General features: G+C 39.1%; 1 protein-coding gene across 4 annotated transcripts in view; it reads right to left on the bottom strand.

The window, feature by feature from the left end:
- KIFC3 (kinesin family member C3) overlaps positions 1-12,434 on the bottom strand; it is a 663,225-nt gene that overhangs the window by 143,320 nt on the left and 507,471 nt on the right. The window lies entirely within an intron of this gene.

The following is a 12,434-nucleotide window of genomic DNA, read 5'->3' as shown; positions in this document are numbered from 1 at the left end:
TTTCTTAAATATATGAAGATTGAAACTCAAATATATGTCATTTAGTGAGTTCAGTCCTCACTGAGTTGCCAGAAAACTATAAAATTTAGACTAAAATATGAGGTTAAAAATCATTCTGGACAGTCTGCGAAAAAAGTCATTGAAACGGTGTCACCCTGTTGAACTTAGAAAATCAGTTATTTGTAGTATGTCTTAATCCAATTAACTCCAGCCATTTATGATGGTCCTTTTTATGTAATTGTTTAACTGGATAAAGTGCATTGCTTCACTTTTCATCTGCAACCTGTTGTGATTTAGGAAAAACGTTGAAAGCTTTACTTTTTTTTTTAGTCAAGTATCAGGAAGTGTTGTGCTTCCCACAAGATGACAGGACTGGTGCGGTAAACTTTTGAGTCTGAACACTGTACATGCCTTCAGTTGTAGGCATTGCTGGAGGATGTCAAATGGGTAAAAGTACAGAGTCCTCTTTTAAATGTGCACAAAGAAAACTGTCTCTACACGGAAGACACTAATTTGGGTGTGTGTGTAATGGTGTTTGATTTTTTATTTTCCTTTAGCATGCACAGCATATGCAGGTAAAACAATGCTGAAACATCAGTGTGGGGTTGTACACTACTTCCCTTAATTAATAAGCTCTGTTTACCATCAACTAACTCCAGTAAGAAAAAGATGGCACTGTGATTACCTCCTGTCACTTTTGCTTTTAACACGTGATGTAAGAAATCAAAGCAGCGAAAGCAGAAGTTAAGGGGTGTATATTGCTTTTACATTTGAAGCAAAGGGCAGATTGACTTTGTTTTACCTGCAAAATTTGACTGACAGGAACTTTTATGAGGAAATGAGAGCACGTTTCCATTTTAAGGAGTTTCACATCCTCCCATGCAGAGAGGACAAAGTGAAGAGACCCGTCTGCTCGCCCAGGTGCTAGGGTAGTGGATGTAAACTCTTCTGTTGAGGAATAATGGTATAAGGACCAGTTTAACACATACTGCCAAAAGTTATCTGGGTCCGGAAACGTGTGCGTTTGTTTTAAAACTTTTCACCAGGAAAACTGACCTGTTTGACATCACAAACAAAATCAATAATTGTAGGCAAGTTAAAATATTGGTTCTTTTCTGTTAACGCAAATCCAGGCCCAGAAAGCTGTTGACCCGTTAATGGAAAAGTACCCAAATAAACAGCTCAAACTATGTACAATATTTATTTAGACCAAGAACTTGTAAAGAAAACCCTAAAGACTGTAAGACAAATGAGAACAGTTAATAACTTTTGCTGCAGTTACTCTCCACTTATCCAGCTCTTTATTATGGTATGTGATCCAGATGCTGCCATATTTACTGCACACACTCATACTGCTTTCCCACTACATCTCACCTGTTTCACTTGTTATTCATTGGCACAACAATATATTGTAGCTAGTCACAGCATTCTTTAATCGTTTAAACCACATTAACAAAACTTGTCAGAGAAGATTACATTTCACAATTAGTTCCCTTATAATGATCTTTTAAAAGCCAGTATTACATTTGCTGTCAAATCTGTGGACTGTAGCTCTCTGTGTGGGGTCTAAACTGTAACAAAGAGTACCTCTGTGTAGGGTATAAAATAACTCCTTGCTACAGGGTTGGGGAAGGCAGGGTGCAGAAATAGGACCCGACTGGCTGGGTCAGGAGGGTGGGGGGACATGTTGTGCATCCGGCTTCTTAGTTGATGTGGTATTGGGCATCACCTGCAGGAAGCCAGTCAGTTGGCATCCTGTAGTTTTGCAGAATTCCATTTGTTTTGCTCTTCACTTGCAGAGCTGAGTGGGTGGGGGGCTAGTTCATGGTACCAGCCCAGGGTGCTGGTTGAGCTAGCTACACTTCCGCATCTTATTAAAACTCAGTAACATCACTTTCCACTTGTCATGTTTTCCTGGCTTACTCCTTTTGTAATAATGTCATTCTTGATACTTGATGTTCTATCATTTAACTTTTCATTCATACTAAGGATGCTAAAAGACTTTTATACTTGCCCTTCAATCTACTTCTCTCCTGGATACCTACTACAAAATCCCCAATTTCTCTTCAATGTTCGCTGCAACCAGTCTCTGTTTTCCAAATTAACTTACTCTTCCTGATTTCCTTCATTATCATCCCCCAGTGTTGTAGATGGAAAAAAGGAAAGTGCAAGTGATGGCTTACACAATCAGTGTTAGTACTGGACTGGTGACTACTAGATCCTTTTTTACTAGACTCATGTTAATAAACAGTTTCCAGTAGTCAGCTTAAGTATAATTGATCATCTCGCTTCAAGTTTTTAATCCCTGACAATTCCAAAAGACAAATTCCCATATTCTTCACTGGCCCTCATCATCACATTGCCAGCATTCCCAATTTCCTTGACAAGACATTTTGTGCAACCTACTCAGTATAAAACTATCTACATTAGTATCACCTTGCTAAAATTTGTAGTTTCCTGAATTTTGTAACATGCTCACTAATCCCCACTGAATGTTAGTATACAGTCTTCCTAACATTTCACTCCAACTGTCTTCTCTTGTGGCTCTGTCCCTTATAGTTACCTACTAGTGCCTTATAGCCTCTTGTAATTAGCTTTCTTTTCTTACTACTATGTTTCTGGCTTCCTACAGTAAATTAACCCATTCTACTTTCTCCAATTATTCCTGTTTCTGCCATCTCTTTGTTTAATCTCATCTATCACTAATTACATGCAAGTGTCTTTAAATAAACTGCCATCTCTTTATAATATCCATATATTATGCCCCATAAAGACTTATTATTCAGTCTAGTACATCTTCCCTGGCTCAGTTCTAGCTCTTAATCTCCCAGTCTTGCACAATTTGTTTCCTGTACTGGGGTTCTAGTCCTGTCTGCCTCCATTCTCTTGGCTACAGAATTTTGAGTTTTCCTTTCTTAACATTTCTCATGAATGTCATCCTCCACAGCTATCTCTCAACATTTTACTCACAAACCACGCTACACATCTTTCCTCATTTTCATCTCAGTGTTAGACTGGTGGTATGGACACAAAATCTTCCCACCCTAGCCTTTGCTCTCCTACCAGTACTTTCCATTTTACCCTACACTACTCCATCTGGAATATGCTCAGTCTGAGCTACGTTTCCTGAAAACACAATGTTAGACCTGGCATATCCAGCTCTCATTGCTGTATTGGCAATGCTAGTTGTTCCCAGCCTACTCTCTGATGCTTACCCTGCCAAATACATTTCTATACCCCTTTATGAAATTGACCCCCCATGTCTTGCAAAATATGCTGGCCCTATATAAAGGTTCAGTGGGAACATGAATTTATTTAAAACCCTTATTTTACTATTCATGTCCATATTCAACAGGTCCATCCTCTTAAGATTTTTCTATCACTTTAGTTTACCTCCACATTTCCTTTGTCGATCTCTGTCTCCATCATCTATAGCCCTAGATATCTAATTTGGTCATACCCCACAAATATGGGTACTTCTGCTCTACATCATATCTTTAATTTAATATAATTTTTGTATTTCCTTCATTTATTTTGTAGCCCACTAGTTCATTGTATTAAGTCATGGGCTATTCCTTCCTGTATTGGTTATATACAGGACTGTATCATCTGCAAAAACGCAAGCATTTATTTCCTTTCATACCACTTGTATCCCTGTATTGTGAACATTTTTATTTTAGCTGCAAGAGGCTCTCTATAAAGGGCAAACAATATGGGCAAGACAGGGCATCCTTGCCTAATACCTCTTCCCAAGTAGCAAGTGTTTTGATAGAAATCTCTCACTTTCCTTACGTCTAAGCATTTTCATTTGGTGACTTTTCAGCAAATTCACCACCTCAGCAGGCAGTGTGAATTCCAAAGTATCACAGTTAGGAACCTCTATTATCAACCTATCAAATGCCTTCTCAACAACATCCAACCCCTGTAATAACAGTGTTTCTTTATTTTGCTTTGCTTGCTTTTGGACCACTAATGTTTTATTTATATCATAACGACTTTGCCTCTGCTCTATAAAACTACATTGACCACTATCATTTTTGTCTGTATCTGGGCCAATTTTTTCACCAGTATTGTAATAAAGATTTTATACCCCCCCCCATTTATAACACTATTAAACAGCACTTTTAGAAGGGGCCACGGATCCATAAAACCAAGTCTATAAAAGTATGGAAACTGCCTATTTTTCCTGTCAAATATTTGATATCCAACATTAAACTCTTCATAATCTCAAAGGCTGAAAGCAATAATGTATATTTATTATATCAAAAACTGAAAAGGAAATTTGAGAGCATTGTTTTTTTTTAATCAGTAAAGAAAGAAGTGAACAACCAGACCAAAAGCACCAGGAATAGACTGAAGAAAAATTAAAATTATGTGCAAACTTCAAAATAAACAAAGACACAAGCCTGAGTGGTGTCACAAGGAAGCATTTCTTAAATATATATATATATATATATATATATATATATATATATATATATATATATATATATATATATAAATAACAGCTGCCAAAAGTAAAATTAAAAACTCAAATTATATAAAACTAGGGAACTTATCAGGTGCTTTCATAAATAAAGCAAGCAATATCCCTCTCCTGACCATGTTAAACAATATGTTAGCAAGTAGGCACATCCCTGACCTAGGTAACAACCATATTGGATCGCAAAGGAGTATGTGTTGAGTGGGGTGTCACATCAGACCCCAACAATGAAGACTCTTCTTCCTGGCTTGCATTCTGTGCACAATGAAGACAACTGCAACATAACTCGTCCAGAATTATAGACAGAGCCTACTCCTGTTAGATACAGAACAGTATAGCTTTTAGAAGAGAAATAACCCAAAAGTACAGCAACCATGAAACCAGACACGCTTTAGCTGATTTGTAGTTCACTGACAGTATTTTATAGACATTAAAAAATACTTTTTTTTCACCTTTATTTGGTCCTGATTGCTGTATTTTTTTTTTTTAATTTTTGCAATTGGACTTGCAATTGGATACTCATTGTGTGCTTTGCTAAGGATTAGAACATTTTGTTTAGAATAGATGTTGCCTTTTGAAATTTGTGGCATTCTTTGGAAATGTAATAGCAGCACTTGAAGAGTCAACAGTGCATACTACTTATTTTGCTCTTGCTAAGGCATTTGGCACTATTCCACAATGCTTTTAATTTTCAGACATTACCTTAAGTGTCACTCTACAAGAATTTTAATCTCTAAATCACCGGTTAAACACCACAATATGTTAAGATGATGGTTTACCTATGACATTCTACTAGGTTCACAGTTCTATGTTAGAGCCCCTTCTTTTTGAATTATTCTTCTCAACTACAGGGATGAGGGATGAGGGGTGAGGATGGGCTATGAATAGCTCAAAATGCCAATGATGCCAAACTGGGTGACAGTTTTTCCTCTAAGATGGTCTACAGATCTACATATTTTGTGCAGTAGTAATGCTTTGTCATTAATGTCAGTAAATGTATCATCGTGACACTTTGCAAAAAGAGCAAACTATGACTACAAAATACGTGGTGAAATCATAAAAGTAAATAATTTAAGATCAATGGATGAGTGCAGACAGCAATTTAAATTTGAACAGTGTAAATCTCCCAAATTCTGACAAGCATATACTGTACCCCAAATAATTCTGAATGGCATGCCTAGTCATGCTAGGAGATAACTATCACATTATATTTTACAGATCTGACCCATTATGTAGTACAAGGCAGCATTTTTGCAGTCTCTGAAACAACTTTTAAATGTACAGTTCCTTGCCTGAAAACTCCTTGCTTGAAAAATCTGAACTATTCCAGAGCTGTAATTATCCCCGGTTTCTTACTGCTTATTTAAAGTGACCTCTGCTTGTTCCATACAGAATTAACTGATCCAGATGCATTTGAAAGGTAATGTTAAAACACTACAGAGAGCTAGAAGCAGGTCATAGAAACATCTGCTAAAAATAATCAACAACACATGAACAAAAATGACAGATATGTTACACTGTGCCAAGATTAAGAAGTAAGCTGCCCTTAAAAGGAGATGTCAGTCAGACATGAACTTGCTTGAAAAGTACTCTTGCTATAAAGCATATTAATGCGGTTATGGTACCCAAGCATCTTGAAGTCCAGTAGGTCAAAGCTGTCACTTAAACCTACAAACATATCCTTCTTCACAAAGGATCAGTGCAACAGGAAAGCAAAACATCTTGGTAGATTCACAAGTAGGACTCGGTTATCACCCCTGAGAGGTGGACAGTCACAAGATCCCTTGTAGTACAGCCAAATCAAACATACCTTTGTGTTGCGGTATGAGACTGGCTGACCATGCAATCATCACTGATCCAGGTTCACACAAGCCAACATGGGAAAAGTACTAAAATAAGTGCCATCTGGAAGTTCTTTCTTGAGTCACTGTAGTGTCAGCATGCTTCAGTTTGTCACAATTTCTTTCAGCTGGATGTTCACATATAGCTCAGGATAAAAGTATACCTGGCTTTAATGCATTAAATTCATCACATTTTGCAGTTAAGACATATTTCTCTTAGTAAATATGCAAATCTGTATAAAGTTTTAGAAAAAAAAAAAAATACAGTTTTTTTTTTTGTCAAGATCTGTTTTTAAAAATAACACCACTTACTAGCTCTGAAAGGACACAGCTCATTAGCCATGCATAAAAACTGATTTTGGTAACATCACCGCGGTGGTGGTGCTGTGGTAGCGTTGTCGCCTCACAGCAAGACATTGTCCCGTTCAATTCTCAGCTAGAGTGTCTTCTGTGTGGAGACATACGTGAATGGGCGTACCTTCGTTGAAGGTTGTGCGTTAGGGCCGGCAACTCAGCACGTAAAAATCAACTGCCAATCATTAGTGGACCGGAGTTCCGCTGTGGCGACCCCTAACCGGGAAAAGCCGAAAGACACAACAACAACTAAGTTCCCCATATATCATTGCCAATAACCTGTTCTGTTTGTTTCTTATGAGGTAATTACTTGTGATATTTTCATGTTTTTGCAAAGGTCAAATGATGGGGAAAGTACAAAACTATGTTACTGCTTGCGATATGCATTCTCATCTAGTTTTGATTTAATTGTTGTGTCTAGATGCGAGTACTACATACGACAGCTACTTAGGCTACAATCCCAAACTTTCATTTTATGCTTGTGGCCTACATGTTCCTTCATAAATGAGAATTACTTGACAAAAATATGAATTAATACCTCCCTGTGCTTTGTATGTTATATGCTGGTATTCTGCTAGGTTATCTGGTTGTAAAACTAAAAATATAAAACAGAAAAGCAACATTCCTTGCTGGCAAAGTGCTACAAATAAAACTGCAAATAAATTACTCTGAGTCATACTTTAAAAGTACATTCTGTTACCCAAAGCAATGATGCATTTTAATACTATACAAATAATCAGATAAGGTATGTGTACACAAATGCAATAAGGAGCCTCTTTTATTTATAACTGTATTTTCTGAGTTATGTTAGCTGCAGCTCATGTTTGCCAAGCAAAGTATTTGATTTATAAAACTGCAAATAACTGGTTAAGCAAAGTGTTATTTTTATATTGTTGAAACATTAAATGAATGCTACAAATAATGCATACTGTTTCATCTGTGAAAAACATTTGTGATCAATATATGTATCTTTAGTTGCAATATAAAGTCTGTCCACTACAGCATAAGTAAAGCTGATCTTACTTTATAACTATATATTTCCAACTAATATTCAAATGGGCATGTGTAATAAAAAAGTTCAGACTTTCCCATGCTGGCTAGCAAGGTAACAAAAAATAGAAACCTAGTCAAGGACACAGTATGATGTAGCTTTTATAGATCAAACACAAGACATAGTGCAACAGTAATTTCCTTTGTCAAATGTTAAACTGCACACGTTGATTTTAGCATTTCTTCTGATGCTTCAGGTTCCCAGTAAGCTTACTTAACAGCCGATGTGGAAGATTCAGATAAAAACAGTTTTATTCCTTTGGTGAGGCTTTCAGATTGATTCGAAGGTAGCAAGTTTATTCCCACTTGTAAACTTTCCACTTCTGAAATACTACTGGATAGGTGACCACTAATTCACTAAAAAGTAAAGTTGTGTAAAAACTTACAATAACAGTAGATGTCCTTCTCTTCACTGTTGCAGTATTCTTCATGAAAGGGACTCCCTGCCAAGGGCAGCCCAACATCCAGCCAATATACCAAAGCCTTAGGAAAATACAGATATGGCATGTCACACACTTGCTCCCTACTCAAGGCGTAGGACATAAAGGTGATATACGCATAGCCGGCCTTAGGCATAGGCCAACTAGGCGGCCACCTAGGGTGCCGCTCTAGCAGGGGCACTTTTCCGGTATTTATTTGGTGTAGGTAGACCAGGATGGGGGCACTAGGTGGTGTGGAGGGGGGTGCTGTAGAGCCCTTTTGCCTAGGGCACCAGTTGACCTAAGGCCGCTCCTGGATATACGGCAGTACATAATTCAGAACTGAAAAGTACCAAGAGGAACAAACTGTCCTAGGAACTAGGAGGAACATGTGCATCCAGAAGGAGAAAAAGGAAAAAAATCCAGGCCAGGAAAACAAATGGAATAAGGCAAAGCAGAAGGAGGAGAAGGAAGGGAGCAAATACTGCAACAGTGAAGAGAAGGTAGTCTGCTGTTATTGTAAGATTTTACACAACTGTACTATGTCTTTCCATACCACTGTTGCAGTATTCTTCACATAAGGGAAGAGTAAAAATGCTCAAGAGGAAACTTGTGTGGAGGAAGGCATAGAGGAACCCTCTAGTAACCCATGCAGGATAGCTCTGGCAAAGCCAGCTCTTGCTCTGGAAACAACAACCAGTTTGCAATGCTCAGTGAAGATATAGACAGAAAACCAAGTAGCAGCCTCAAGGATGGAACTGGTGTCCATTCCTTTGAAATAAGCACCAGAGGAAGAAATAAGCTTTAGTAGAATGAGACTTGACAGGGGAAGAAGACATCTACCTTGATATAAATAACAAAAATAAATGGCCTTAGAGATCCAGGAGGATATGGTTTGATTAAAAAGCCAAACCTAGAGACCTGGGATGAAAGGGAACAAACAAAAAAATGCTCAGATTTGTGAATATCCTTAGTCTTATCCAAACAATATTGGAGCTGTATATCCAAATCCAAAGAGTGAAGAACATTCTCACTAGCAGATGGCAGAGACGAAAAAATGGAGGACAGATTAATAGCTTGATTAAGAGACAATTCATTAACCACATTGGCCATAAAAGAAGGATTAGTATGAAGAGACACCCTGTCCCTATGAAAAACCAAGCAGGGAGGAACAGCCATAACAGCCTGGAGTTCAGAAAATCTCTCAGCAGAAAGAAGGACCAAAAAAACAAACTTACAAGTACAGTGTTGCAATGAAGTTGAAGCTGCTCAAAGCTCAAAAGGAGGGTGGAATAGGCTTCCTGGGAGGCCTGATAGGAAGCACACCTTTAAGATATTGACTGCAAATCTAGAGGCAAGAGGAGGAGTCAATGGCAGAAATAGCCGAAAGGTGAGCTTCAACCAAAGAATAAGCTAACCCAGCATGGAGTAAATCACAGAAATGAGAAAACCAGTGGGATCCTTGCAGAAAATGGATAGTGCTTACGAGAAGGGCACCAAACAGAAAATTTCTTCTATTTGGACAAATATGGTTTCCTGGTAGTGTTTCCTGTCCTCCTGCAGAACCCTAAGCTCGTCATCAGAAAAAGGTGCCAAAAAAGGATCAAAACCCTTTCAATGACAGCATCATTTGAAGCGTGGACAATTGAGGATGGATCAGAGACCCCCCCTGTTTTGTGGGAGGAAGTCCGCCCTGCAAGGTAACTTATGGTGATTGCCACTGGCTAGGTAGAGAAGGGGGAACCAATGCTGTCAGGGCCAAAAGGGAGTCACCAGCAAGATTTTGAGGGAGTCTTGCTTGATCCTGAGCAGGACTCTAGGAATCAGAGGAAGGGGAGGGGAAGCTGTAGAGAAACAAAGTAACAGGACTTCCACTTTTCAAGCCAGAGGAGGTGGGACTTTGGCACAAAAAGAGGAAGTTGTCTGTGCAAAGGGGAAGCAAAAAGATTTACTTTTGGAGTACCCCACTGATGGAAAATGTCCGTAAACACATCTCTGCGAAGCATCCATTCATGATCCTGTGTACTGGACCTGCTCAGTGTGTCTGGCACTATATTTTGCTCTGAAGGAATGTAGACAGCCTGAAGAGTCACTTGATACATGACAGCTAGATCCCAGACCAGAAAGGCAAGCCTGCAAAGAAGATAGGACTGTGCCCCCCCCCCCCTCTTGTTCATTGATATATATCACTGTGGTGTTGTGTAGGAAGATTTTGAGAAGCCTCGGAAGAAAGAGGGAATGAAATGTCTGAAGAGCTAACAAAGGAGCACTCATCTTCTTTATGTTGATGTGGTCTGACCTCTGAGGAGGCTAAAGACCCTGGACCTTGAGGGAACTGAAGAAAGCTCTCCAGCTCCTGTCCTAGCCAACTGAAAAAAGTTCCAGAGATGGGACGGGGGTTGAAAAGGAAGTCATGGTTCGAGATAAAGCTGATGAAGCTTAACGACCATGAATCTTAGAACCCCGAGGAAATTCCTGGCTCTGACTAAAGCCACAAGAGGAGGAGACTTGATTAGAGAGAGTCTTGGGTAGAGGCAGGGATGCCAGCATAGAAATGGCCTGGATCCTGCAACCTAGAAAAATGTGATTCTGAGAAAGAACCAGGACTGATTTCTGAAATGTTTATGATAAACCCCCAGGCATTGTAAGGGACAAACCATAAAATGGAGGTGAGAAGAAAGACCTTGAGGGATAAAGCCAGAATGAGCAGGTTATCCAGGTAAGGAAAGATTTGAACCCCTCTCATCCTGCAAAAGACAATGAGAGATGCAAGGCATTTGGTGAATACCCCTGGTGCAGTAAAAAGGCCAAAGCAGAGAACTGAAAGTGCAAGAAAGAGACAGAGAAACATAAAAATTCCTAAAAAGGGGATGAGCTGGGATGTGAAGCTAAGCATCCTTGAAGTCCAGAGATACAAAGAAAGCCTGGAGAAGAAGAGAACAGGGTGCGAAGGGACAACATCCAAAACGAAAGGACCTTCAGAAAGGTGTTGAGCTGAGAAAGATCCAGAATGGGTGTCCAGGTGCCTTCCTTCCTGGGAACCAGAAACATCCAGGAGTAAAATTACTCATCTTCCAGGGCAGGTGGCACAACTTGAATAGTGCCTTGTGCCAAAAGGCCCTGGAGCAATTCTGGAAAGAAAGGAGGCTGTTCCAGAGGTGATTGAGGGGGTGACTGAAAAAGGAGGAAAGGGTTTCCACACCATGAAGTATCCCTGGCAGATAATGAACAAAACCCAAGAGTTGTATGTGATCCTTAACCAACTGGGAAGGGCCTGGGAAGGCACAGGGAAAGACGAAGGTATAAGAGAACCTGACCCAAGGAAAGGGGAAGCAAACTGTCAGAGAGAACCTTGTTTGCCTTGAAAAAGGAGGCCTCTGAGAAGTAGGAGCATGAGCAGACTTAGCAGGAGGTACACGCCTCTTACCCTTCTTACCTTTAGGAGGAGGGAAATGCTGTCTGCATACAAAAGCAGATTTGGAGAGATAACTCCTCTGGAACTTAGGGATAGGAGACACAAAAATATGTTTCAAATCATGGAAGGTCTTGCCTTTATCTTAGAGGGACTTAAAGCTTAGCAACAGCAGAACTAAAATAGATGATTATTATCAAGAGGAGCTTCCAACAATTTAGCCTTAATATCATGAGGTAAGAGCTGGAGACGAAGCCAAGAACACCTCAAATCAGAACCAAAGGCGGCAGCCCCATCATAACTACATTTAATAGAATGGTGAGCCACTTGAGAGGTAGAACCCAGTAGAGAAAAGGCAGAGACTTTCTCTTCTGAATCAGGTGTGTGAGAGGTAGCCTTAGAAGCTTGAGAAAGAAGGGCTAAAACATACCTAGTCATATGGGTCTGGTCTATAATGTAATATAAAATAAACATATCCAAATAGATATATAACAATCTTTATTAAAGGTAAGCACGTTTGCATTTGCACAATACGCTTCATCAGACCATTCAAACATTATAATGATAAAATTTAAAGTAGAAACAATCAAAAATATGCACCAATGAAATCAATGCCTTCATCGTTATTATGCATTGATCAAACAACCAATCACATTGCCAGCGCTGAAATGTACTGTATCCCCACAGCCTGCCAACTCATTTAAGGCAACAGAGCCTCAGCTAGAAGTAATAGAAAATGCATTTACAACATTAAAAATTGTACATTAACAAAAATAAAATGATGTAACATACACCCAAAGCAAAAACCACAAGCAGTCAAAAATAACATTAAAATATATAAAAACCTGTAAACATATAGTACAATCTAAAATATA

Source organism: Protopterus annectens, chromosome 8.part0, assembly GCF_019279795.1.
Source record: "Protopterus annectens isolate FY-2018-M chromosome 8.part0, PAN1.0, whole genome shotgun sequence".
In the NCBI taxonomy this organism is placed as follows: domain Eukaryota; kingdom Metazoa; phylum Chordata; order Ceratodontiformes; family Protopteridae; genus Protopterus; species Protopterus annectens.
The sequence above is the reverse complement of the archived record's forward strand: the minus strand, read 5'-3'. Positions and strand labels throughout refer to the sequence as shown.